The sequence below is a fragment of the Centrocercus urophasianus genome, unplaced genomic scaffold (genome assembly GCF_019232065.1).
Source record: "Centrocercus urophasianus isolate 14NV4802_14NV808 unplaced genomic scaffold, USGS_Curo_1.0 seq_11, whole genome shotgun sequence".
In the NCBI taxonomy this organism is placed as follows: domain Eukaryota; kingdom Metazoa; phylum Chordata; class Aves; order Galliformes; family Phasianidae; genus Centrocercus; species Centrocercus urophasianus.
The window spans coordinates 43,594,949-43,617,035 of NW_024884253.1; the positions used below are offsets into that span (position 1 = coordinate 43,594,949).

Below are 22,087 nucleotides of genomic sequence, written 5' to 3' on the forward strand. Positions count from 1 at the left end.
TTATTTTATTTTATTTTATTTTATTTTATTTTATTTTATTTTATTTTTTTGCAGGAAACTGCCTTCTTGAATGTTTTGTCACATCTTCTTAATTACTCTAGGTCTATGTTCTCAAGCACCATTTTGGAAAGAATATCATACTAGTTTGTGCTTTCGTGGGCATTTGGCTCAGCCTCAATGCCCTTTTGTATTCTAAAGTTGTTTTTAACTCAGGTCAACTCCTGGGATTTGCAAACAGATTAAAGAAAGGGGCAGCATGTTGAAGGAAGAAGGAGGAGCTGCTTACCAAAGCAATAATACCAAGAAAAAATTTTGTGTAACTGCAGGCTTTGATAGAGCAATGATAACGTGTCTTGTGAAACACTTCATTTTTGAAGAGAAGTCAAATACATTCAGGCCTGTCTTTTCCCAACATTGATTATTCTGGAGCAGGCTCATAAGGTGCAGAATTCAAAGGGTCCACGTTTATATGCAAGGTAAGAAACATCCATAATCGACTGAAGTGAGCTGTGGACTGAAAATGTTAAGAAACATTGTTTTCTCCTGTCACAAATCTGCCCAGCTATATGTATATACACAAGCAAAAGCATGTTTGGTTCAGTCAGGTTCTGATAAAGGTTAAGGCTCCATGTTCATTACCAGAGTTCTCCTCAGAGTTCTCCTCCAAATATTTCTTATACACAATCAAGTGATACACACTTTATGAATGTTGTAAGGAAGCACTTTGTTCTCTATTGTGAACTTAACGCCTGAAAAGTATCTTGGCTGTTTTCTGTGTCACGCTTGCTAGCTAACTGCTTGCACTGCCGTTGTGCACGTGTACCATGAAATGTATGTGTTCAGTAATGCCTGAAGACCAAAGGACAATCACTGAGTTGTACTGCACTGCTTTTCTGATGGAACAGAAACTTCCTAAAAGGTCCCAGCCTGGAGTATGCATAAGTTTAGCCAATACGCTTGGAGAGATACATACTGGTAATTCCCTTGTTGCAGTTCCGGGTTTTAATTAGAGTTGCATACTGCAAACTCTAGTTAAAAGTAGCTCTAACCAAACTCTTATCTAAAAGTTTTAGCAGAAATTTCTAAAAACTGAATATTCCAGTTGCAGTTGCTAAGATAGTAATTTGCCAGAGGAGTTAAAGGGTACCTGTGTGACTATGGCCATGATTTCTTTTACTTCTAGACCAGGTACTGTCCCTTCCTCTGTCCAGCCTGCCCAGAACTGAAGCTTCTGTCCTTAGGGCTCTGCCAGCAAATCTGCTTTTCCAGTTCTTTGTCTTGCCTCAGCCCAAATAAGCCACATTAGCTGATAACATTTAAATAGATCTTCTCTAGCATAGCATACTATTACTGAATCAGCTAGGGAAAGGCTGTACAGTCCTAATAAAGGTCAAAAGGGTCTTCCATGCTCTGGAAGGGCCTCTGCTCTGTGCAGCTGGGTTGTTCAAGTCCACTGAACTTGCACAGGCTTGGGGGCAGGGAACATGTTTGTTGATTCTACGTATAGTCCCTTGAGAATGAACAACATCCTGTTTCAGAAGAATGCTAAAGCATGCATTTGCACACCCCTAATATGAATGGGATGGAAACAGGGAAACCCCAGTCCTTCTGGAGCCCACAGTGGAATTTTTTCTTGATTTCTACAGAGAAAAATTTCATGCCATGTTCATTAATATTTTGCTCAATGGGCCTTGGGTCCCCAGATGCTCAAAGGTAAGTAAGAGAGTGAGCATCTGAGCACTTTTTGTTACAAGGAGAAATGTGGGTCTGTCTGGTATCTACACTCCAACTTGGACTAAATGGCCAGTGTGCCAAATACAAAACATAGAAGGAGAGGAAATCAAAACTACTGTCTTGCATCTGCACATCCAAATTCACCATATGCTTTTATAAAACCTCAGTTGCTACCACATTTAGGCATCTCACAAACTTATCATCATAACTACTCCAAGGAGTGAGGCTATGCTACTATCCCTACAGTACTGTTGTCTCAGTGAAGACAAATGGTTGCTCAGTGACACACAAATAGTTTACCATCAGGCCTTCCAATCCCATGGCTCAGGCTAACCCTCCCATACTTGAGACTATGCCTCTCTCACCAAGCGTTTAACAAAAAGCTTATTGTCTTGTGTACATTGTAGTTTTACTGCGTGAATGCAGACCAGACTACAGTAAACCTGGCCTAGAAATCTCTGCTTTTACAAAAAAATTTATGACATGAAGCTTTCATGAAACCACTGTTACGAGACAGAAAAATTAAATGGGTCTTGGAACTGATTGCTATAATAGATTAAAGAGGAAAATTCTGCTTGAGAAGCATTGTAGGAAGCTAAAACTCAACACTAATGGGTAATTGGGTTCTGGAAGGTCATGGGAGGGCTGATTCCTCCCATCTTCCAGCTGCCAAGAAAAAAGAAGTCATGGCCATTGTACAGTATAGGAACTGGCTTTTAGATTTGCACAGCAGATAGCAACATTCAATGCTGTCTCACTGCAAAGCAACTCAAGTAATACCTCTCTGTAAATACAACTGTCCTTAACTTTCAACTCAACTCCACAAAGTCTTTCAAAATTTGAGGTAAGAGTTTTGCAGGAGCTGACTAACACTTTGCTCTCCTGTAGATGAAAACTTTAAACAATGTAAAATCATTAAAAAATGTCAGAAAAAAGACTTCAGGAAGTCACCTATCCTATTCCTCTGTCTTCGCTGTAACTCAGTGGCATCTTGCCATGCTTACACCACTTCTGACAAGGATCTAGTGATTTCTACTGAATTTAATACATAAACCTAAGCAAGGAACTTCTCCCATTTCATTACAGTCGTTCTGGTTAGAAATATTTTCTAAAGTCAGTCCTGAAACTCTCTGGTTCTGTTATCCAACTCCTTCACCATGAATGTGACAGAGTAATCTTACGCTTTTTAGCATCTTTTTACATACCTGAGGAATAATATTAAATCAATCATCAGCCATTCCTACTTTAGATTAAACAATCCCAGATTATTAAATCTTTATTCCAGTTGTTTTTCTCACTTCTTTCCTTCTCTTTACTTTTTCTAAAAGTTATCTTCGCTGTTTTTCTCAAAATTAGACCCATCATTTCAGTAGAGGCTTATCAGTTCTGATAAGGGTTGTAAAATTATTTCATGCTGTTGAAATTGTACTGAAGTTCTACTTGCAACTTGCGATGTCCTCTGCAACTGTAAAAGAACCAGACCCTGATCAGATGTTTACAGCATTTGATGAAACATTTGTTTTGTTCATAAACAATAGTAATTACAACCCAAAATTTTTTTTTGTCTTCCCTGTAATCTCTTATGAACATATCAGATAGAATGGTGTCAAAATCTTACTAAAGTCAAAATACATGTAATGTGTTAACTCTCATTATCCAAAAAAGTGCATTACATAGACAGAAAAGACAATAAGGTCAATTTCACATAGTATGATGAAGAAATATTGATTTCCAAATACTTCTTCCTTTTTTTCTTTTTTTTCCTGAGGATTGAAATTAGTTTGACTTCTTTAATAACTCCTCAATTCCTTCTTTTGATTAAATAAAAGCACAGTGTTGTGCTGTTCTAGTTATCCAGTACTTCATTCCTGTCCACAAGTTCCTAGAAAAGCTACTAATGACTTTGAGACAGCTTCAGCCAGTTCTTTAAATGTCCTATACAGAATTCATCAGACCCAAAGGGTTTTTTTAAAAATGAACTTAAATAAACATCCATTTCTAGGGAAAAAAAAAAAAGAAAGTTCTGATTTTAATCATGTCAGCCACATGCTCACATTTGACCTTGTAATTGATGAGGATGCTCTTCACAGAGGCCTTCTCCACATCTTTTTCTGTTTCTAGATCATTGACTCTTGGCTTACTCCTTACTGCTAATGCAGATGCAGAATGTGTTCTTCTTACCCATGGTGCCTCTGGCTAATGGTGTTTAGCTCTGTGTCCCATATTCAGTACCTAGTAGCTGAACACAGGTCCTTCTGTGCACCCTATACACACGCTGCTCAATCTGTCTCCTACTGCAGGGTCTCTCCATTTCCCACATCATCAAAGTCCCCTTATTACTGCTGAAAGCCTCACTCGTTGAATTGGTTTTGTGTCCAGTTGTGGTGGCCTCCCACCAGGTAAGTACCTGTGTTCTTTTCCTCTGTAATTATTAATCATAAAATTTTCAGCAGTTTTAGCCTTCTCAAAGAGCCAGGCTTCCAGCAAATACATGCATTCAGGCTGAGGCAACACCTCTCTTGTTTTCCCCCTGCCTCTTCTTCCTTTCATATTATTATTCCAGTCATGTAAATTATCCCACCAAGACTCTGTTATGCCAATTAAGTCATAATTTTGATCTTGTATTAAGACTTCCAGCTCCGCCTGTTTATCCCAAATATTTCTTGCATTAATATACAGATTTCTGAAGTCTTCAGTGGATTGATTCACTATCCTCTATGTATCTCTTGTGACTCTATTATGAATACCAAATCCTCCAAAATTTTAGGTTCCCATCAGGCTGCTCTGGTTTACACTCACTTTTTTTTCTCCATTCAACCCCTCCCTTGATCCTACTTTAAAGCCCTTCTAACTAGGTTAGCAATTTGTTGGATGAACAGCACGAAGTCACTGCAGTGGAAAAACCTGAACACCCCCAAAAAGCATCTCAAGCATCTGCAGGCAGCACCTCTTCTGTTGAATTTCTTCCCTGTAGCACAGAGCGCAGGGGCCCACCTCCTCTCTTCCTGTTGCAAGAGGGTCTTAATATTTCTCAGCTATTCTTTTGGTTCTGGGGAGGCCTGGTTACAAATCTCTCAGCTGGGGTGTGGTGTGTCTTTCCCTTTATGGGGATTTAAACGTTGTTTGCTCCCTGAATAACATACCTGTTCTTGTTCTCCACAGGTATCATCTGCATCAGCAGGGAGCCAACTTTTGCATCCCTGCCTGTGGAGAAACCTCTTCCGTTTCCATTGCTGTTGCTGCACCCTGCTGTAGCTAGCCAGCCTCTTTGTGCTTGGAGATGTCCTCAAAAAGCTTTTCTTCAAGTATGAGTGCAGCGAGATGGCTTGCAACTTACCCTTCGATTGAAAGATAGACTGTTGCTCTTTGGGAACAGAACAAGTACTTCAGAGGGTATCTGGTGTTAATCACAGAATCCCAGAATGGCTTGGGCTGGAAGGGACCTCAAACCAACCCAGTCCTACTTGGTGCCATGGGCAGGGCTGCCACCCAGCAGCTCAGCTGCCCAGGGCTCCATCCAACTTGTTCCTGAGCATCTCCAGGGATGGGGCACCACAGCTTCTCCGGGCAGCTGTGCCCTCTGAACAAAAGCACAAACCCGTAAAGCTTCAGTCGATCCTTTAAATTAAAAGACAAAATTTGTCACATACAGAGTGCTTTAAAAAACTGGAAAAGGGAGCTTTGTGGTTTCTGTGCCATGGCTAGCTCAACAAGAGGTCCTGCTTGGAGTCCAGACAGTTTGAGCATGTGTCCTGCTGCCTCTCTGTGTGCAGGCATTCTGTTAAAAATACACTTAATTGCGTTTTTGTAGGTGTACAAGATGGTACCACCACCACCACAGCCAGCCTTACAACATTGTTTTCATGTGTACATTCTAATGAAAGAACATTTTGTTTAGCTTGTGAAAAGGTAAATATCTTAAATCATAGGAAAACATACAATGGCTGCATTTTATTGTAAACAATGAGTGCTCACTACGAAAACACTAGAAGAATACCACCCTCTTCCTTTTCCTGTTGATTTTCCATCCTATACTTTTGGACAAAATGGCATTTCCCTCCAAGACTTGATGCTCCATTCTTTCCCAGGTCTTGTTACTGACATAATTTCCTAAGTTATTGTGATTACTTGTATTGATTAATATCGCCGGTGCACAGGAGGCTTATACCAGCACCCATCTTCAAAGCCAGGGTGGACGTCTTCGCAAGAAATCTGGCTGCACACTCTGAACTGTAGAATAGGGTGTGAAAGATCAACAGTAATAACTGTGTATACCAGTTTTATAATGCCTATTGAAATCTATGCACCTGTTTATCTGGATACGTTGTTTTATACAGAGTAAGGAAATTCTAACATTGTAGTTATTGCTGGAACTGAGTTGTGCAGATCAAAGTGATAATTACTGTGTTCTAGAAATCCCTGTTTTTGATGATGAGGTTTTTTTAAGCCTATAACAACACATAGATCCAACTGCAAAAGCTTAAAATTGCCTCTTCAACAGAAGCAGGGCTTTGATTTCATCTAATTTGACCCTTCCACTGCACTTATAAGTGCACTCCAGTGTGGCTAGAGATAAAAACTTTGAAATTTAAATGTGCAACTTGCAGCTGAGGATGGATTTGCGAGCTAGGACACAGAGTACCTTTTGATGAGCAGCAGTTTTCATTACAGCTGTCAGAAAATACCTCCCCATTAGGAAGCGATGAGTACATTTAATTCAAGTCCAACCCTTCCAACACCATCACTTACAGACACTCTTCTGCTCTGTGAGTGAGGTTCTAATAATACACTGAGCCATGTGGGACACACCAGGGTGATTAATGCTTGGATGTGAGCATACACTGCACTGAGTATATATTTTCCCCTTAAATGAATATATCTGGTTTTCATTGATATTGAGGTAGATTTGCTCTGTACTTGCTCACATGAGGAAGCCTAGAACTGTGGGATCTATCATTCAGTAATAGCTCCTGATAACTCCAGCAGTCGGAACATGGCAAAGTAAAAAATGTGAATTCATATTCACTTTTAATAAACTGGGGTAATTAGTCAGTTGAAATGCAATAGAAAGTGACAGCCTGTGACACATAAAAGACTGCAGACTGACAAAGACAGAGCTATTCTTCATTGCACTAACATCCGTTTCTTCATCAACATTGAATTTTTTCAGTCTCTTGGCATTTCAATTACATTATAAAATGAAGGGCTAAAATCCTGGCTCTGCATTTTTTCTTCTCCTCTTTGAGACTGAAGAAAAGAGATGAGAAAAACCCTCTCCACAACGTGCTTCTGAACCACCTGAAATGATGCCAGTGTGCCCTGGCATCCAGAGTACCCACAGTGTGTGCAGAAGGTGTTCAGCCTTGACATCATTAAGGTGCTGCTGGGATGGTGAAATCCCTCCAAAGATGTTGGCTGGAAGACAAAGAAAATGGAACAAAATAGATTAAAAAAAAAAAAAAAGTAGCAAAATGTCTGCAACTTGAACAAATTTAACCATAAATGTCGACATATCTCAGAAGGTCCTTCACTCCTTGCTCGTATTATGGGTACTTCTCTCTGCATCCTGAGTGCCTGACACCTAAAAGGGACCATCAGAGGCAGTCAAGTAGCTCATTTCTGGCAGAAGGCAATATGTATTCCCACTTCACCCACTACGCCTCTCCCCCAGCGCTCCCACCACTTGTCAGGAGGTACAGCAGGGTTTTGGGACACAGGAAACAGGGTGGCAGTGTGGCCAGAAGAAAGACAAGCTTGGACATCAAGCCAGGGTCAGATCAGTGAAGTGTGTTCAGGTCCCAAACTTTGCCAGATCCAGTGGCAGCAGAGGAGGAGGACTTTCAGCTCATCTTATGGGAGCAGCAGCTAGTCAGATGGCTCTGCCTAGGAAAATCCTGGTTTGTGGTTCCCCTTCTTTTATGGCGAGTATTCATAAGGTCCTTGTTTAGGGACATAAAAGTGACATCTTATAAATATATAGTATGAGGCAGCTACACTTGTGTCATCTCAGTATTTGATGAGGTTAAGCCTATTCAGAGAGAAGCAGTACCAGTTGTTTGATCACTTGAGACAATGGTAAAAAATAGACCAGTTGTCTGGCACTTGAGTGCTTCCTCAGGACTGAAACAGTCTCACTGATAGCTTGAAGCAGCCCGGTGACCGGAACACTGCTGCTCTTCCTGCTGTTCAGGTCCTCTGAAAATCCAAGCATAAGCCTCCAGCAGAGAAAAAGAAGAGAAGAGAAAGTATTTTTACATGAAGACCAAATGACTTTTTAATCCTTTTTTTAATGACATCAGGATATCTTGCTGTGCAAAGCCTCAGCTTGTTGACTGGTGAAACATCAGTGACTTACCTCCCAGGCGTGCTGTTTTGTTAATTTTTATATATGGTTTTGAAAACCTTGGATGGAAGGCACCAAGGTTGAGCAGTATAATTTTCTCAGAAATCTCATGGTCTCATTTGTTTCAGTCGTATGTCAAAGCGGCTTTTAATTTCTCAGTTGTGGGACTCAAGTCTTAAAATACACTACCAGCCAGAAGCTCCCCTTTAAGTACCAGAATGAAAGGGTCAGGTTTTCAATTGTTTCCAGTCTCCTGCAGTTCCTATTGTTTTAATAGAGAAGTGCTGTTCAAAAAACTTAGTTCCCAGCTGTAGGTATGAGCACTTCTACTGCTGTGACCTAATACTTCACAGCACACTCGCTACTTCTATCACCTCAGTGAAAAGGGATCTGGAGGGGACTGGTAGTCCAACTGGCATCCACAGAAAAATGGTGATGAACTGAACTGCTTCCACTGCCTCCTTTAGAGTCTTATTTTTGAGTGAAACAGAAGTAATCTTTGCAGAGAGAAATTAGCTACTGCATGTTTTCTGCAGTTTTTGCAAATCTTAGAGAGGACAAATGGAAAAAGAAAAAAAAAAAGAAGCAACAGAAAGAGTGTTAGTGACAGGGGTGGAATTATTCATTTGTGACCCATTTTGTTGATAATAGAGTCGTGAAGGTCCCTCTGCTGCCCCACAGAAAGAGCAGCCCAGGCGCTGTGATGGGTCACTGTAGGATACTGTTGTCTTCTCCATTCTCTAGTGGGATGATTTCCTACCTCTGATGCTTTTCTTCCATCAACAGCAACATGTTTTCAGTAACTGCTTTAACCAAAATTCTGAATGTCAAGCGGCCAAGGATATGAGCTTGGACCTGTGCTTAAAATCTTGAAATACATTGTTTTTAAATGCCTGTTTGAGCAAAATTGAGGCTGCATGAATTAATCTTCCGAAAGAGGCATGAAGTGCAGGCTAGTTCCTCTAGCGGAGTATTGACTCAGGTATTGACATCGGTGGAACTAAACCCTTTTACACCAGCTGAGGGCTCTGCATCTGTTGTTTTAAATTCAGGAAACTTTCCACAGAAAGGGTTTTATTCTCACCCCATTCAGCCAGCTCTGTTCCCAATCAGTAATACAGCACACATTTGCCAGGTCACTGCAGAAGTGAGATAAATCTGCAGATGATGAAGAAGTCTTAATCATAGTTTAGTTTTAACCCTTAGTTTCTGCTCCTTTGCTCTTGCATTATTCATTCTAGTAAATCACCTTGATTCTGGCAGGCAAAGCAAGGGGAAATAAGCTGGTGCTTGTTTTCACCTCAAGCAGCCAAGTGGTTAAAGGACTGGCATGTAAACAGCTCCTACACCTATGCTGTATTTCAAAGTCCGGTGGGATTCTACTTTAATCTTGAGAGGGAGTGTGAGGGGTTTGTTTTTCACAGGGGCTTTAGCCTACAGTTAAGTGCAAACACCTGCTGAAGTACTGGTAATTAGTAGGTAATTAGTAGCTAATGTTCTTAGAATTTAAAAAGAAAAGCTTACATAAGTAATTACTTACTATTTCTTATAATGTGCTGCTTTTCCTGAGATTTTATATCCCCAGAACATTTGCCAAGTTCCTAGGTTCCTCAACATACTAAATTGTTTATTAATTACACACGTATATTTCTTGTAGAAAAAATAAAATGCATTAAAATGCTGGAAAAAGGAGTGAGTTATCTTTTAAATTACAGCACAAGATTCATTAGAAATGACAGAATTTGCAGAGGGTAAGGGCTTCAGGAGGAGCATTACTGTGGGGCTGGGGGAGGAGGGCTGAGGTGGCAGGAGAAATGAAAGGAGCTGTTGGGTAGCACAGAATGAGCTCTTACTTTTTGGACAAGAAACACAAAGTGTGAAGTGGCAGTGGTGGGTGTTTTGCCCACGCCAGTAAACGTCCAGCATGGCTGGGGAGTCCCAGCAGGATTCAAGTGTCCTGCAGTCGCTCCATGTTAGTGTGTCAGGAATTGGGAGCTAATCTGGCTCTGCAGCAAAGTAGTTGGAATGGCATTTCACCTCCTGCTGAAGGGTCTTTTCTGAATCGGTGGAAGAGTTGAAATTTTGACTTTGCCAAACTCACTAAAAGCACTCCCTGTGAGAGTGAGAGATAGGAATGCAAGGCTGTTGTTCTCTGTGTGCTCTGGACTATAGCTAGCTTATGAAGCAGCTATCATAGAATCATTGTAGTTGGAAAGAACAAGAAGACCATCTAGTCCAATCACCAACCCATCCCCACAATGCCCACTGACCACTGCCTCAGTGCCACAGCCACACAGTTCTTGCACACCTCCAGGGACAGTGACTGCACACCTCTGTGCCACGGCATCACTGCTCCTTCTGAGAATAAATTGTTCCTAATATCCAGTCCCATCAGGGGTTGTGATTACATTTACTAGCTCTCAGCCTTGTTCTTGCAGCATGGGGACAGGCTTTATGCAGAGGCAGAAGAAGGGTACATCTGCCGAGGTCCACCCACGGTCTGAATGCTCCTCAGAAAATGTCCTGCCATGTGACCATGCCTACAGCTTGATATGAGCCTCTAATTACAGGACAGTAAGGAACACCTTCCCAGTCCTCCCCAGCGATTACACTCCTGTGAAATAAAATGTGTACAAAGACAGAGCTATTATCAGCAAGGATCATGTAAAGGTAAGGCATATTTATTTCTACAGAGTAGTCCTGGAAGGGAAGATATTGAATTTTACTCCACAGTTTCCTATACTGGAGGACAGGCACAAAAGCTTTGAGGGACCTGCTGTCTTCCCCAAACATGTGCTGTGCAGCAGGGTCCTGGGAATGACTGAGCTCTTTCACTCATGTAGAGTGAGGGCTGCTGGAAGAACCTGTATGAGAGAAACTCCCTACTATTCCAGGAAGCTCACCAATCTCAATCAGCAGCCTTCAGACCATGGCCCCAGTGACAGTGGGGAGTGTCTCTGGAGATCTCTAGGCTTTTAACTTCCTTTATCTTGTTTCACTCCATTTCAATTAGGACTCTGAAAATGAAGAGTTTTTGGGAAGTTTGGCCTGAACCGTCATTGATTCTGTAACAAAAAGAAGATTCAACTGAAGATGGGGCCACTCTTTGAAGACAAATAATGATGCTGGATTTCTCCTTAGTAGTACTACTCAGAGATAAGTTTTGTTTTTTACCTTGGCTGTGAATAAGAAAAATAAACAAACAATCACTAATTGGACTAACTGAGATCAAAGCTGCTGGTAGGCACCAACTTAGCGTACTGCTTGGGTTTCCTCAGGGTTTTAGGACCTCCAGCATTCTTATTAGTCCTTTCCAATCAATTAAACTGAATGAGAATGGTAAAAAGTAAAACAAAGAAAGAAAGAAAAAAAAAAAATGTTTTCCAAAAAACCTCACCATAAACCAAAACAACAAACACGTGGATGGGTTTGGCTCTTAAAGCCATGTGTTTACTGCATATTTTCATGCAGTACTTTAATTCTCGCTGAATAATCTTTTTGAGGTGTACACCTTAAAGCCTCAAAGCCCAGCTGTATCTTAATAGCAACTAATATCAACTCCTCTCACACAGAGGTAGCAACTCTCTAAGGAGGCACTTAAATGCCAGGGCAGCTTTTGTTTTCTGAACACCTTGTCTGCTTTCTTCTGGTGAAGACAAACCATGTAGTCCCTCGTTGTTCACCTTTGCTTTTTATTCAGACATTTACCAGGATTCAGGATTTTCTGAACAACAGACAGCATTGCCTGTCAGGACAAAGAATACTTCGGAATGAAGGCATCCTCGGTGATAGAGATATTTGTCCTTGCAAAGACCTTACAGACAGAGTGGCTTTATGTCTCTCACAGTGTTTCTCTCAGTAAAAAAGTGCTAGCTTCTATTTTAATTAAAAATAGTGTGCGCCTCATACTTATATGGTAATGATTTGTAAAAGTATTTATGTTTCCTAAATAAGCAGTAATTAAAAAAATTAAACAGCAAATCTGTGGCCCTTTAGGAGCTATTTCCTGCCACCGTGCTATGCACCAGGGATGTGTGAAGCTTCCTAATCATAGCTGGGGACCAAAGCAGATTATTTTTGCTTCAAAGGCATCGGTCTGTACATTCAAACTATAAAATACCATCCTTGTGTTTAAGTACAATTAGTGGCATAGGGCTGAGAACTGAGTAGTTGTGGTTCGTCCTAAAGGGAGACAGAACGTTGCCCTCAGCCTGCTTGAGTTAATTCCTCATTCTTATAGCACATTTCATGCGGAGAGAGAAGTTACTATGCGAGGAGGCATGGTAAGAATATTGACACAAGAGGATCGTATCATATTCCTTGAATTACATTAGAAAACTGTTTGAAATAGCACGGAAATACCACCCAGCATTTTAAGAAAGGACGAGTAATTAGTTCAAATAAATTTGAACACGAATTGGCGTTAGAGTACAAGCACAATTTGGCCAAGACATCGGATTAATGTACCTTGCCAAAGGGCTTATGGCATTAAATCATCTAATCTAGCCATGCTTTCAGCGCTGAACAAAAGACCAATTCTTTAACCCAGTCCCCTCCGTGGGCCCACTCCATGTGCCCAGGGGTTCCTAATGCAGTTTTGTTCATCTTTTCCATGGATACCAACCTTGAATAGGCATCATGTTTTCCTGTTCCTCTAGCATGCTACATAAGATATTTCACCATGTGACTCAGTTCAGTTGCCTGATCAGAAATGTCAGGTGTGGTTTAAGATGCCCCATGGTGTCTGAGACATCTTCCAAGGCTGGCAGATGTAATGCATCACCAAAAGGACACTCATACCTTTTTGGACCAGGAGCTACTTCTTGTCCCATACATCTATTGGAAATGCCAGGCTGGTGCTGTACTGAAGAGAGAGTACGTTTGAGTTCCACTGTGACAGCCAGTTTCATTGTTATCATGCAATGCATTTTTACTATACTTGAGCATTTTTTGTTCTGATTCTCTCTGAAAATTTAGGACCAGATGGAAAACAGCTTTTCTGAGGCTACTGCATCCTCCCAGAGAGTTACTGGGGAGATGAGTTGGTTGATGATAATTTGCAATTTGATTCCTGAAAACCGGTTTGATTCCAGGTCAGTCAATTTTCTTTTGATACAAACTGATAGCAGAGAACAGAACAAAACTACACATGTTCTCCTCTTCTACAGTCTCCACTGATACATCATTTACCTGGCTGATGTATCAGTTCACACATGGAAAGAAGTATGCAGGTAACACAGGGTTATGCTTATCCATTGCAGGCTAATTTTCTCTGTTATATCCATTCTGCTTCACTCCCTTCATTGGGGGTGACAGGTGTAAATAACAGCAGCCAATTGTTTCTCTGTGACCTTATGCAAAAATGAATGAGATCCTTCAAGACTTGGTTGACTGTGCATTCATAATAATAAGGTAAGTGCAGCAATGATACAATGGCTTATTTTCCATTGCTGCCTTGGGGAACTAACTCAGCTCATATAATTGTTAACTGGTTGCTCAACTATCTAGGTTAAATCTGTGGCAGTGATGGTTGACCCCAGTGTCGGTTGGTATGTGAGTGTTATGTTCTTAGTGAGTAGAGGTAGCCTTTGGGATTATGGCAGGCACATTCCGTATCTGGAATCACAGAAGGCAAAATCAGTTCATTAGCATCCCACACCAGCCTCAGCAGCAAGGCTTTGAAGTTGAGTGGGCTCTATAACTGAACATCTCACTTCCTCCGCGTTCAGGTAGCAGATGAGTGAATCTGCACTGAGACAGGCAGCAGACCCAGGCTAAACCTGGGACTCTTCCTCCGGGATCTTCAGCAGCTCTGCTGAAGCCTGCACTACATATAGAAAACTGGTTGATATAAAGGCAAAAAGAGGCCAAAGAAAGGGGAAATGATGCATGTGTCTTAGCAGTTAATTCTTTTACATATTTAATGAAGATTTCTGCTTGCTTAGAACATATTATTTAGATGCATTTCTTGACAATATCTTTCTATAAAGATTTCAGACTGCAGAGACATGTTCACCACAACTAGAAATAGTAGTGTGTTCATATAAGCAAAAAAAGCTCACAGGCTGTGTCACTCATGAACATGGATGAATAAAGTAGCACATTAAAAACAAAAACCACTACCAAGTTTTATGAACTCAGAGATCTTCTTTTGCTTAGTTTATCATGTGCCTGTTCTGGAGAGCAAGAATCAATGTATCCTGCTTGTCTGTGGATCATATAACACAGCTTCACGTGTTCTTTGCAGGACATCAGCCATTCTAAGAGTGTGAGAACAGGAATGAATGCCCAATGACTACCATCAGTTACAATCAAGAAGGGAGCAAAAATATTTCTATTAGTTGAGTGAATCTGTTGCTTATCCTGATAAAATGTCTTTGGAAGAGGAGCAATCATCATCTGACTAAACCTGCCAATCTTCTGCTGTCTAGGGAGTGTAAGTCTCTGACCTAGTTAGACATCATAAGAAAGAATGGGTGTTCCAAAAGTGATTGAAGTCATAGAGCTCATAATTACTTAAATGATATACAGGTCCTCCTAATGATCACAGTTTGGATGTCTTGCAATCCAGAAGGTCCTCTCCTCCTTAGGCAGTGTCAGTGCATCATCTTCATATTCACAGTTCCATGCTTATTATTTATTTGTGTATGTATTTCAGCACAGTAGGTAAATGTTTCTGAACTGCTTAGTGACAGCATAATATAGTGAAGAGAGAAAGAAGACAGAACACATTAATTAATATACTATTTCAGCAAGAATCTATACATCAAAAAACTGGGTATAAAATCTTGAGCTATGCTCTTTGGCTTTTAAGATCTGGAGGTGTTCATACAAGCCATTCTCATGTATTGATTGCTATGTATAAAATCTCTGAAAACCACAAAAAAATTCCAGCAGTAGGTATGTGCGCATGAAAGAAACTGCAGCAGCATCAAGACTTATTTTGTTAGACGAAGTTTTTAATTAAAGGTATGTCTTAAGACCAGTGTGACGTTTAACACTCAGGTAAATAAAAAGCTCTGGTAATACGTGGTCCATATTTGAAACTAGCTTGGTCAGACTTTCAGACCAAAAGAATTGGTGTGATGGGAAAGAGACTCATGAAGAGGTGAAATGATTGACTGGCAGGTACAGAGAAGGTCAGATTTGAACCCTTCTTCTTAAACTCAAGCAACACTTCCTTTTCTTTCTGGCTTTTTCTCCATGACAGAAGTAGTCCAGGTGGAGGTTTTGACTTCTGCAATGGTTGGCAAAACATTGTTCAGATAATGTGGTATTAGCAGCCTACACAACTAGCTGTAAAACAACATGAACTGTAGACTGCACTGAGGTTTCCCTCCCAGGGCAGTACATTGTTTTCTTTGGTGTTCCTTAGATGCCTCTAAATGCCTGTTTGGATTTACCTCTTTTTCCTCATCTCATTCATTTCACATCTCATCTCTTCAACCACGTAATTCAATTATCGAGCATGACAATATTTCCTCCTTTTTTCTGATTGTTCTGTGTCTGATGATAGTGTGAGGTGCAATGATGGAGTGCACTCAAGGACCTCTTAGATGAGCCTATATATTTGCATTGCTAATTTCCAGCTTTGAGAAAGAAGGCAATGGTTGACTTTGTTTCTTGCTTGATTCATAGATCTGTCTCATTTTACTGAGGATTGATTTGTTTGTAGGAAGGGAGGAGAGCTGGATATATGGTCTCAGTTGCAAGCACTTGTTCACAAGTGAAGTACTGCTTGTTTGCAAGGAGATACTGAAAAACAGGAGAACAATTACAATATAAAAGAATTGCTAAGGTGTCTGAGAGGAAGCTCAGAATGTAAAGGCATGCACAAAGGGACACTTCTGTTCTGTGTGCACTAGAAAAGTGAAATGGTTCAAGGAGAGCTTAGACTGGATAAATGGATAGTTTAAAGAAGTGGAAATTATTGATAACACAAAAATAAATGCTTAGGCTTAACAAGAGACTCTCACGATACTAGCAGGATGCATAAGAGCCATAACTCAGTGGAATGCTGAAAAGAATAATGTTTCTTTAACAAGTGGTGTACGACTTGGAGGCTTAGCCCAGACCAAGTAGAAAGTAGAAAGCCTCACAAAAAAATGACTGAGGTCCCTGCAAAATATTTCAATTTTTTATTGACTGAAGGCAATTATCCCTTAATTGCATATTTAAATGAGGTATTAGGAGGTTTAACTAAGCAATGCCTCTTAATTGCTGCTGCACACTAGGTGTCACAGATTGTGTTTATTTCATATGTTAATTAAAGAGAATGGGTATTTTATTTTATTGACTAGCAGGCTCTTCAAGGCTGTACTGCTTAGGACCAAGGATGTCTCAAGTGTCCACAGGACCCTGGGTACTAATGTAGTCATTAGAAAGGTTCCAGTTTTAAATGAAGAGGTATATCTCCATTTCATGGATACTTTCGGCCACTTAAATCATATATAAGTTGGGAGAGAGAAAATGAACCCAGGTAACTTTAACAAAAACAGTACAGAAATATATAAGGGCAGGAACGATCACAGCAAAGGTATATATGCTGGGATCACAGGTATTCTTCTGGGTTGAACACACAGCTCTCAGACTGTGAAGCAGGATCCAATGGGGCTGAGATTAGAAATACCTGGAATGATTTCCAGGCTGTGGCATTAATGTTTGAGATTCCATTGCACAGTCATGTGGCTCGTTTCTCAGAATTAGTGATTCCATCACTGCAAGTCAGAAGAGTCTGGATAGCCCGTACGGAAGTTCTGAGCTCTTTACTGGTAGTAGCTTTATACGAGCAGTAAAGTTTTCTGTTGAAAATTATTGTCTGACTAACTGTGTAGCTGCTGAAAGAGGGGCATATGGGTAGAGCTAAACTTTAGGGTGGGATGGAGTTGTGCACTGTTGTGTAGCACATACCTGCAAAGTACAGAGCCATACACTTCAGGCTTTGGTAATATCCATTTCTCCAGTAGGAAGAAAATAATCAGCTAGAAGGTGTTGAAAAGGCAAGAGACAAGGTATCCTGTCTAATCACAGGAATACTGTGTTATATCTATATGGAAGGGGCAGATGGATGGATACTGCAAACTGGCCAGATTATGAACTGTCTCCGGGACAGAAACCATACAGCCGTGTTAGAGAGGTTTGTGCCGGAGCTAATAAGGCCCACTGGGAGGCAGAGTGTGTTAATTCAGGAATAATATAACACTCACACCATCAAACAGCTTCTGGATCAGAGCAAGCATAGCGCAGAGCACTGACAAAGGGGACATGTCTGTCTGCACACAGTGTAGCTCACCAGCGTGGAGGGGCTGGTGGGAAAGCGAAGGTGGTTTCAGGGCACATCAGGCATGTGCCTCTTTGGGGCATGACGAAGCTCTCAGAAGTACGCGTAAAGATGAGCAATTTCGGGTTGGATACGGAGAAGAGAAGAGCTGCCAGAATGACCGGGGGAAGCAACCTACCTCGTTACAGGAAACCCAGAAACATAGCTTATTTTGTCTGGAAAAACAGAGGCAGATGGCAGAAGCCTGAGCGATCTTCAGGCGCAAGCCTAGGGCAACGGGCTGCGTCCTTGCCCGAGGAGGCAGTGACTGACTTGCAGCAGGAGCCATGCACCAGATTTGGGACTGTATGAAGGCAGAGTGCATGCCAGTGATGCTAGGACTCTGCTCAGCTCCTGCCCTGTTCCCACAGCACTGCTGCCCTTCAGTTTGTGCCTCCTCTGGCACCTCTGCTGGTCAGCATTAACAGGAATGCTGTTTCTCTGTTACTGATGTATTCACACAAGTGGCATTCATCCATAAAGATGCTGAAGGATTAACACCAGGAAAACTGAAGACCCATGAAAGCAAAAAGGCAAAACTCATGTGGGAGGAAATGGGCATAAATTGGACTTGAATCAATTCAGGCTGGAAATTGGGTACATCTTAACTGAACAGCAAAGCCGCAAGCTTCAGAAATGGTCTTCCAATTAGAGTGGTGAAAGAAAGAAATATTCTGAAGATGGAGCTGAACTGGTTTATTTATAGAATCACTGGTTGGGGTTTGGAGCTGATAGTGAGTGCCAGGGAATAGCTCTTCTAACTCTACATTCGAATGTAATATTCTACAAAATGTGTTTCTGGTGTACTTTTCTACCTTTTGCTGAATATACATGGGGTTTTCAAAGAAGCACCAAAATCCCATGGTAGTTCTCTGAGCACAGGGCATCTGGCTTTCTTTTGTGCTTGAAAAACTCAACCAAAGCCAGTAATGATGGTATGATCATGGACATAATTTCTGCCTTCTGTGAGAATATAAAAAAGCAGTGCCAGAGTAAGAACCATCATCTTGAAGTATTGACTGGATGGTTAGACTTAACAGTGAATTTGCTCTCTTTTAAATGTGTTAAATCCAACTCTAGATTAAATTTAAACTACTTTGCTGCAGTCTAATTCACCAGGGACACCCTGACTTTCCATTGACTTTAATGGAGCCTCTACTGAACAATTAGAGCAAAGCACAGAATATGCAGCATGGATGTAGAGCCGAAGTGGTTAACAACCATTTTTGGTGGGTAATTTCCCCTTTTAGCTCTTACTGTGTCATTATAATTAGCAAAACCCAAGGGTTCAAATCTGAGCTAACAAAGGGCAGTGGCATGATAGTTTGTATGTTGTTACTGCTGCTTATTACATCTATCATTATCATCTCTCTGCGACCTTGGACTTACCCTGCTGGTTTATCATCTTTTCTCCCTGTCTCATAGGCCTGCTGTAAGCTCTTTGGGCAGATCTGATGGTTTAATGATTCGGCCCTACAACAACAAGACTTCATTCAGCACCGAGGCCCACAGGAACCACAACAATCCAGCTTTTGGAAAGTGTGCTAACAGATGCACTGTTTGATGGCAGGTCTTTTGGAAATGCTTCTTTGTCAAACATGACTCCTTCTGAAAGCCTGACTCTTGTAGGGCTAAAAAAGGGCCGAGCCATGAGTGCTGACATGCAGCAGGACTGGGCCTGTTCAGCTTCCAAATGTGGGCTCTTCTACTGCGGGCATGGGCACAGGCCAATCAAGCTTGTGTAAGGACCCACTGGAAGAAGAGGAGGCTTGGCTGTATGATCAGATTTATCAGCAGGACACTGCCCTGCAGGACAGACTGACAAGTTGGAAGATTTGGATTTTTATCATCCTCTGTTGCAATCTGGTACTCTGCATCCAGCAGACACGGAAACCTCATGCGCTGGTCGCGAGCAGTAGGCCACAGGTGAGCCTTCTAAAAGTAGAGGTATTTTTTGTCTAACTAATGGCTTTGGGCAAATACAAGGGTACGTGGATGGAACATAGCAGCATCTTAATGATCATAGGGGAGATCAGACCAGATGACTTATGACTCCCTTTGACTGTAAATCTGTGGAACATGTTGTCCCTTGCTGGGCAAAGACTTCTGAGAAGCTCATAATTTAGCCCATAATATAGAAGAGGTTTAATATCACAATGCTGAGAACAATGGCTTAAAGAGAACCAGACAGGTCTTGACATCACCAGCCTTTTCTTCCCTTCAATTCCCCAGCACAGTTGCCATTGTTTGAGCCTCATCACTAATAGCATTGGAGAGGGATCCAACGCTGGCCAACCACTAGGACTCTTACCATTGTATCATTATTTCTGCTCCTGGTACATGTAGACAGGGCCGTGATCAAAATACCATGGGCTGACAGCAAACTTCTGCAGCCATGAGAGGAGCTGAACCACTGTTTGTGAGGGGAGGATGGAAATTTCAAAGTTAATCAGGTTCCCATTTCTGGAACCATTTAACTGTGGCACACAAAGCGTTCACAGTACACTGAGGATTCAGTTGTTTTATGCAGGTCAGCCTTTTGCTGAAAAATTCTGTATCAAAATGTTTAACTTCAAAAAGGGTTAGACTCTATTTCCTGGTGAAAGCTGGAGTCAGTTCTCATTTTAATCTCACCTGTGTGCCTGCCCCTAGGTAAAATGTCATTGTATTACCACGTTTGATTGTAATAATCATAGCCATTTGGCCAGTAACAAAATCACAGGCCTGAGCATACCTGATGATATAATCCAAATTCAGATCCTGATATGTCGCCTGTCCCATTTTTGAAATGAGTGGAGCCATTTATTTGCACCTGGATCATCAAATTAGGATGCATCTCTGTCCTCTGAGGTCCTTGTTTCTATCTTACCTTATCTCCAGCTCCCCAGACAACATTTTTCCTGCTTAAGGCAGCTGCTTCAGTGACTGATTCCGAAGCTGTTGAAATAATGCCGGCTCTTCCCCAGTCCAGAGAAGCCAGCAGTGTCACATTGTTTGTGTCTTGCCTTTCACAAGCAGTCCATGAATATGCTTCCTTAAGTCACTGAAGGAAAATACTTCCAAGAAAAAAACTCCTGTCTTGTCTTTAAGAAAAATATTTGGACTGGTAAAATGCATTGTACTATGAAGGATAGTTCCAATTTACAGACTCATGAGCTTATGAGTGGAATAAGCCTCCATCCTTATCTTTATGTTACAGCAATGGCACCCACATACGATAAGTCTTTGCTGGCAGAATTTTGAAAAAGTAATTCCAGTGCAGTGAATATAAAATAAATGCTATCAAGGAAAAATATTTTTTGCTCCCCTGGAATAGAAAACATTATTGAAACTGTTGGATGCCTCAGGAGTCTATTCATGCAAAATCTATTTCTGCAGTCAAAATATATTTTATTCTGCAGATATTTTTTCAATATGTGACTGAGATTTCAAGACAGAAAGAAATAGCCATTTTGGCCAGGAAAGAACTGGCATGTGGTCTGGTTTTAGGTGAGTGTAGATTTTTGCATGAAAATTATAGTAATTACGGGTATTTGTAAACAGCGATTTTTGCACTTTAATGGCCTAATCGCATGGTCAACAGCTGGAAGTTGCTCTATGCAGATTCTTACCTAACACATAATAAAAGTCACCCTTTGCTGCATTTCCATAAAGAAACAAATTACAGCACAAAAGAGACCTGCCAAATGCAATCTTTCATCCTCTTCTGCTTCTTAAAGAGGATGTTTGAATATTCTGATTTTTTAAAAAGGATAAAACAAAAGGAGAAATAATTTATGTATATCTAAAATGCATGTCTAAAGAAAAAAAAAAAAGAATGGAAAATGCTGATGTGTATGTACTACTTAGCCTTTTGTTGTGAAAAATGCATTTCCTTTGCATTTGAAAGTTCATATGTCATGCATGGTACACATCTGTTTCTTTCCTTTTTGATTCTTTCTTAAATACATATTTTTAATTTCTCACAATTGTTTTTTTCAAATGGTTCCATTACAGCAATATAAAAGCATATCTAGCACGCAAAGACATAAAATGACTCTTGTCATATTGAACATCTTGGCAACCTGATGGAGGATTTGCTGTCTAGCAGCAAGAGGAAAAATAAGAAGAGAAAAAGAAAAGAAAACGAAGGAAGAAGACCAGAACAAATCTGACCAAACATCTCTTCCCCTGACAAGGGTGGAAAATACTAGCTTTCTGGTCCCCAAATCACACAGTCCAGGTATACCTCAGCCAACTAGAAATTGCACTATCTGGAGTTGGCTGGTATACCTTCATCTTTTTCTTTACCTTTAGAAGTGTCAGGGAAATAAAAGGGCAGTTGCTGTATCTCAGCTGAGAAATGGTAGCTTCAAATCTGTAATTTAATTGCTTGTGAGGAACAGCCTTTATCCTTAGGCTTTCTAATAAGATGCTGTCAATATGTATCACTTCTAATCTTTTGCATCTTTACCCTTGTTTCTCTGTTGAACATTAGCTGACAACTACATTTAGTATTTTCTATACACATGTTTTCAAAAAAACCACGTAAAAACTCATGAGACACCCACAGTTTCACCAGGAGCTGGCAGAAATGCACAGCTCCAGCCCCCTCTCTTTCTTGCCTTCGTAGCAAGTTCCCTTCAGTCAACTCCCTAATAGTTATATAGATTGTGTTAATAAGCATCAAATTGTATAAAGCTGCACACCCA

At 40.9% G+C, this 22,087-nt stretch overlaps 1 long non-coding RNA gene across 1 annotated transcript; it reads left to right on the forward strand.

The window, feature by feature from the left end:
- Positions 1–3,869: 3,869 nt before the first annotated feature.
- LOC122155259 lies at positions 3,870–8,642 on the forward strand. Its single transcript, XR_006167202.1, has 2 exons — positions 3,870–4,133; positions 4,897–8,642. It is a non-coding gene; the product is annotated as an uncharacterized LOC122155259 (long non-coding RNA).
- The last annotated feature ends 13,445 nt before the right edge of the window (positions 8,643–22,087 follow it).